Genomic DNA, 7,528 nt, shown 5'->3' on the forward strand with positions numbered 1-7,528 from the left:
GGGCCTTTCCCTATAAATGGGCTCCCTCTGGGGCCTTCTCCCCTCACGACATCTCCAATCATATCATCGTATTCATATCAACGGAAACACGATCGTCGGGCTCCCACTGGGACCATAACCCTCACGATATTTCCAACATATTTAGTCACAATCCTTTCACGTCCTTCAATATTTCGTATTTCCATCACTTAATAAAAAACATGAATATAATATCGTTTTTCTTTTTAACCAAGCATGCAACATGTCTTTTAAATGTCAAAGATTAAACCATAAAAATTCATGAACATTTAAAAATCATAATTTATCATATTAAAATCATAAGCATCCATAAACATTTTAAAATAAACATTTTAACATATTAAAAATCCGTAAACATTTAAAATAAACGTTTTAACAAAATATATATTCTAAAAGCCATAAAAATTTTAAAATAACATGTTAATATCATAAATATTTAAAATAACATTTTATCATATAAATATTTCACAAACATTTTAAAACAAACGTTTTAACATATTAAATCTTAAAAGTCCATAAACATAAACATTTTAACATATTAAATCCATAAACAATTAAAATATATATTCTGACATATAAAAATTCATAAACATTTAAAATAATCATATTAGCATATAAAACAGCATTCAGGACACTGCCATGACGTTTACTAATTTTCTAGGTGTGAAAAGACCGTTTTACCCCTAGACGTAAAATTTCCCGTTTTTGACATTTTCTTAATTTCGTTGACTCTAACATGTCCCAAATAATTATTTAAGCTTACATGAATTTTTTTCCATAATTTTATTTGGCTTAAATCGATGACTATTAATTTAATCTTTAAATGTGACATATTAATGCGTTTTAATCCCGAATTAACCCAAACCTTAATATAAAATTTCCAAATTAAAAACTTAGACTTATAATAATTATTTAAGCTTAAACCTAATTTTTCATAATTTTATAAAGTTTAAAACTAGGTGTTTCAATTAACTCGTTAATTAACGTTTCGTGCGGCGATTAAATCCCGAATAAATCCAAAACTCGTTATTTTGATCCCAAATTTTAAACATAACCTTTTATGATTTATTCTACCCTTCCAAGTCATGAGCCACCCCCATGGACCCATGGATTCATTTATAGCCTTTTTAATTTTCGTTTTTGACACACTAACGAACCCACCGAGCCATCTCCCAATTTACCCGAGCCACGCCCGAGCCACCGTGAACCAAAACTTAGCCAACCCATCTAGGGACCCTACTGTGCAAGCCCAGCCCGAAAAACCAGCCCTGGCCCGACCAAAACACTTCTGAAACTTGCCCCCAAGTGCATGCGTGTGTGTGTTTGTAGTGTCCATGTTGAATTGGGTTTCCTTAGTTGCCTAGGACTCTTCTAGCCGGCTAACCACTGACCACCCATGACCCTCACCNATTTAATTTTCGTTTTTGACACACTAACGAACCCACCGAGCCATCTCCCAATTTACCCGAGCCACGCCCGAGCCACCGTGAACCAAAACTTAGCCAACCCATCTAGGGACCCTACTGTGCAAGCCCAGCCCGAAAAACCAGCCCTGGCCCGACCAAAACACTTCTGAAACTTGCCCCCAAGTGCATGCGTGTGTGTGTTTGTAGTGTCCATGTTGAATTGGGTTTCCTTAGTTGCCTAGGACTCTTCTAGCCGGCTAACCACTGACCACCCATGACCCTCACCTTCCCTGGACCACGCCCAGACCCAGCCCAGACCAACCCAAGTCCCTGGACCCACGCAGCGGCCCACTAAACCTTGACAGCAACCATACGCTCAACCTTGCTGTCATGTGCCTTCCTCACTTTCCTTGAACCAGCGGCCAGCCAGGCCACTCCAGCCCCTGCCCAGACCCTAGTGCACCCTCTTAGGACCCTAGTGACTCAACCTAGCCCAGCCCACGAGCCCTGGACCGAGCCCCTACCCTATACTGATCGCACGAAGTCTGCACCTCAAGGTGCAGCTTCTCGGGTGGGAGTCCTGGCTTGCAAGGACTCCTCCCTGCCCTTCCAGACCGAGTCCTAGCATGGCTAGGACTCTCCCCCTGACACCAACAGACCCTAGGATAGCCATGAGCCCCAGCCCAGGCCAGCCCTCCCATTAAAACATGAACACCGAATCCCCTAAAGCTTCCTTTCAGCAAAAACCGATTTTCTGTGTACAGCTTATGGTGCAGCAATTTACGTCAGTTTAGGACCTTTTAAATTCATGTAAAAACATCTCTTCATCATGTCATAACATCATGGCAGCCCCTTACATGCATAAAACAATTTACGGGATTCAAAATCATGAGTTCAACACACATACGTGCAAAAATCCGAAAATTTCAGAGATAAATTCGTGCTCTTCATGCATACGATAATTACAACATTATTATGATATGATGGATGAGAAAAGGGAGATTTAGGCGTGCCTTTGCGTTTTAAACGCACGAAAAACCGTTGACGACGAAGAACGGATCGAAACCAAGGCTTGCTTCCTTCTTGAACCCTTCGAAAAAGACTTCTGAATTTTTTTATTTGTGATGTGCCGTGAGTGGTGTGCACTTGGGAAGAGTTCTGAATTTTTAAAATTGTGAGGCGTGAGTTTTTGTGTGCAAGTATAGGGTTTTAGTGTTTTTTTTTTTAAATACTAATTACTCCACTAACTAGGCTTTAGGCCTTTTAAGCTTCAAATTAAGCCCATTAGTGTTTGATTAGGATTTAATTAAAACATTAAAAAGGTTTTTCTTTAATTAAATATTTGAATTTATTAGCCGGGTTGCCAAAACGTTTGTATTTTTGTTGAAAATCCAACACCGATAAAAATTACGTCCCGGCGATAAAATCACCTCAAAACCCCTTATTTTCAAAAATAAGAAAAAGCATCTCCCTTATTTTAAATAATTAAAAACAATTATTTATTAAAAACATTTTCTATTTTTCAGCCCTCGGTCTCCGCCTCGATCGCAACTCGAATATCCTTTTAAAAATACATTTTAATGCAACCATGTAGAAAAATATATTTTAAACATGCAAATATGCACAACATAATTAATTCATGCAATTAAAACAATTAATTAAAATACACAAGAAAATTAATAACTTGCGTATGTGGTTCGCGTGGACTTTTAAATTTTCGGGGCGTTACAATCTTCCCCCCTTAAATTGAATTTCGTCCTCGAAATTCGCTTATCCTTAATAACCCAAAAGTTTAGATTTAGTTATAGTATCCTAAAAATCCACGCTTCCGCTGCGCTACTCTGATAAAACTTAAGTTCTAGAATGTCCTTACGTCTACTAGATCCCAATTAATTTTTCCTTCTAAATCCTCATTTGCGAATCTCAACTTAAAAAGACCCATAATGACTTAGTGCTGTTACTACTGTAACCTCAAATTTCAACTTTTCTTATAATTCCCAATATTAAAAGACGGATAACCAAACTCGTATATTACTTTACTTAATTTATACCCAAGATGTCCCAAGGTTCCAAATATTCTTAAAAGTCTAAATCCTCAAAATTCTTATTATTTAAACTACTTAATTATCGTTTAATGCTAAACTAGTCCCCCAAATTCCTTAAAAATCTCAAAATTAATTCTTAATTTCCCCAAAAATTATCTTAATTGGTCTTTAATTTCAAAAATCCTACAGTTAACCAATAAATTCTCGGTATTCTTAATTTTCTTCTAAGTTTTCCCATGACATAATTTCAATAAACTTAAACTTATTTACCCTAAAATATACTTTTATAACCAATCTTACCTTTCATGAACTTAAAATCCCAATTTATCTATTTTTTTATTCCCAAAGTCGTTGTAATCCTCGAATAATTATTCCTTATGTCTAATTCCCAAAAATTAATTCAACTAATAACCATGAACCATAAATAATTTTCTTAGAAAAATCTACGTGTCCCAAAAATATTCATAATATTCACGATTAACTTATAGCCCAAAAATTAGAACGTCAATACTAAAACCCAAAAATCAACATCGTCCAATTCCACCACAAAACCAACATGCGTTAAAATCAAATAATTTTTCCTTTCATATCGTAAAAAAAATTCTAAAGCATATAAATCATGTATCCTCATAGAGCTAATAAACATGTGACGTAAACATATAATTCATGTAGCCATGCAGGTAACAACATAAAATCATATAAAACTTACAAATTGAGGCTTGACGACCGATCTTCCCGGCACTGATGGTGGCACAACCCTTTACAGAACCATTGCTCTGATACCAACTGAAACGTCTGCCCTTTTTATCGCTTAGGAGTACTAGAATTTTTTTTTTTTTTTAAAAACCTCACATAGCATTCGGCCGAACCATAAAATTTCATAAAATATTTTTGACATCATTTTAAAATAAACAACCAACTAACATTTTTCTAAATTTAAAAATAACATTTGAAAAGTATAGCCCATACTATAGCCTCTCAAAAACCACTCATAATCATGATAAAAGTCATAAAATCTTTTAACATAAATCATAACATATATGCGGAAACTAGCGTCGGTCCTCGGGTCACGTGCACCTCCAGTCCAGTCGGATCAACCATCAAGACCTCCATTAGCATTATCATGATAACCTGCATCCATCACACCTAGTGAGTCTAAAGACTCAACACACCATAATCTTTATAACAAATAATACATATAAAACCACATGCAACAGTGAAAAATACTTGTACTTAAAATATCATTTTCATGGAGATGCATAAACTTTAAACATGAACATTTTCTTAAACATTTTCTTGATGCATAAACTTTAATTAAAACGTTTTCATGATATGCATAACATAAACCTTAAATTTTTCCTTTTCCTCAACATGACATGACATAAAACCCTTTTCATGATCATAAACATTTTTCCTTTTCCTTTTCCTTTTCTTTTTCTTTTGTTGAATTCAGATCGTTAATTGTGACTTTCCTCACATGACATGATCGATGGATCCATCTAAATATAACCACAGTACTGGGCGGCGGGGACATCAGCGACGCTCTCACCGGTCAACTGAGCCTTGGCCTAACGTGATCGAATAGAAATACGATCGTCGGGGCTCCCTCTGGGGCCTTCTCCCATAAATGGGCTCCCTCTGGGGCCTTCTCCCCTCACGATATCCCCATTCTTCCTCAAACCTCAAAACCTCATATTCGCAATAATGGAAACACGATCGTCGGGCTCCCACTGGGACCATCACCCTCACGACGTCGCCATTATTAACGAATTAGTCACAATCACTTCACCTCCTTCAACATTTTTTTCATTCACATCACTTTATAAAAATCATGAATAACATAACATTTTTCATTTTTGAAACCAAGCATGCAACATGTATTTTAAATGTCTTCCTTAAATCATAAAAATCAACAGACATTTAAAAATCATAATTTAATCGTGAACATTTCATAAACATTTAAAAATAATAATTTTAACCTCAAAACATTTAAAATAACATTTTGACATATTAAATCATAAACATATAAAATTCTCTAAACATTTAAAATATCATTTTAACTTATAAAATCTCATAAACGTGTAAAATATCATTTTAACATATAAAATTCCATAAATATCCATAACTATAGAAAATAATCATATTAACACATAAAATAGCATTCAGGGCACTGCCATGACGTTTACTAATTTCTAGGTGTAAAAAGACCGTTTTACCCCTGGACGTCTAATTTTACGTTTTTGACTTTCTTCTTAATTTTATTGACTCTAACAAGTCCCAAATAGTTATTTAAGCCTACATGAATTTTCTCATATTTTTATTTAGCCTAAAACGAGGACTTTTAAATAAGACGTATTACTGCGTTTTAATCCCGAATTAACCCAAACATTAATATAAATTTCCCAAATTCAAAACTTAAACTTATAATAATTATTTAAGCTTAAACCTAATTTTTCATAATTTTATAAAGCTTAAAACTAGACTTTTCGATTAACTCGTTAATTAGCGTTTCGTACGGCGATTAAATCCCGAATAAATCCAAAACTCGTTATTTTGATCCCAAATTTTAAACATAACATTTTTAAGATTTATTCTACCCTTCCAAGTCATGAGCCACCCCCGTGGACCCATGGATTCAATTTTAGTTCTTTAATTTTCGTTTTTGACACCTTAACGAACCCATCGAGCCATCTCCCAATTTACTCGAGCCACGCCCGAGCCACCTTGAACCAAAACCTAGCCAACCCATCTAGGGACCCTACTGTGCAAGCCCAGCCCGAAAAACCAGCCCTGGCCCGACCAAAACACTTCTGAAACTTGCCCCCAAGTGCATGCGTGTGTGTGTTTGTAGTGTCCATGTTGAATTGGGTTTCCTTAGTTGCCTAGGACTCTTCTAGCCGGCTAACCACTGACCACCCATGACCCTCACCTTCCCTGGACCACGCCCAGACCCAGCCCAGACCAACCCAAGTCCCTGGACCCACGCAGCGGCCCACTAAACCTTGACAGCAACCATACGCTCAACCTTGCTGTCATGTGCCTTCCTCACTTTCCTTGAACCAGCGGCCAGCCAGGCCACTCCAGCCCCTGCCCAGACCCTAGTGCACCCTCTTAGGACCCTAGTGACTCGACCTAGCCCAGCCCACGAGCCCTGGACCGAGCCCCTACCCTATACTGATCGCACGAAGTCTGCACCTCAAGGTGCAGCTTCTCGGGTGGGAGTCCTTGCTTGCAAGGACTCCTCCCTGCCCTTCCAGACTGAGTGCTAGCATGGCTAGGACTCTCCCCCTGACACCAACAGACCCTAGGCTAGTCATGAGCCCCAGCCCAGGCCAGCCCTCCCATTAAAACATGAACACCGAATCCCCTAAAGCTTCCTGACAGCAAAAACCGATTTTCTGTGTACAGCTTATGGTGCAGCAATTTACGTGAGTTTAGGACCTTTTAAATTCATGTAAAAACATCTCTTGATCATGTCATAACATCATGGCAGCCCCTTACATGCATAAAACAATTTACGGGATTCAAAATCATGAGTTCAACACACATACGTGCAAAAATCCGAAAATTTCAGAGATAAATTCGTGCTCTTCATGCATACGATAATTACAACATTATTATGATATGATGGATGAGAAAAGGGAGATTTAGGCGTGCCTTTGCGTTTTAAACGCACGAAAAACCGTTGACGACGAAGAACGGATCGAAACCAAGGCTTGCTTCCTTCTTGAACCCTTCGAAAAAGACTTCTGAATTTTTTTATTTGTGATGTGCCGTGAGTGGTGTGCACTTGGGAAGAGTTCTGAATTTTTAAAATTGTGAGGCGTGAGTTTTTGTGTGCAAGTATAGGGTTTTAGTGTTTTTTTTTTTAAATACTAATTACTCCACTAACTAGGCTTTAGGCCTTTTAAGCTTCAAATTAAGCCCATTAGTGTTTGATTAGGATTTAATTAAAACATTAAAAAGGTTTTTCTTTAATTAAATATTTGAATTTATTAGCCGGGTTGCCAAAACGTTTGTATTTTTGTTGAAAATCCAACACCGATAAAAATTACGTCC

Source organism: Primulina huaijiensis, chromosome 6, assembly GCF_012295235.1.
Source record: "Primulina huaijiensis isolate GDHJ02 chromosome 6, ASM1229523v2, whole genome shotgun sequence".
In the NCBI taxonomy this organism is placed as follows: Eukaryota; Viridiplantae; Streptophyta; class Magnoliopsida; order Lamiales; family Gesneriaceae; genus Primulina; species Primulina huaijiensis.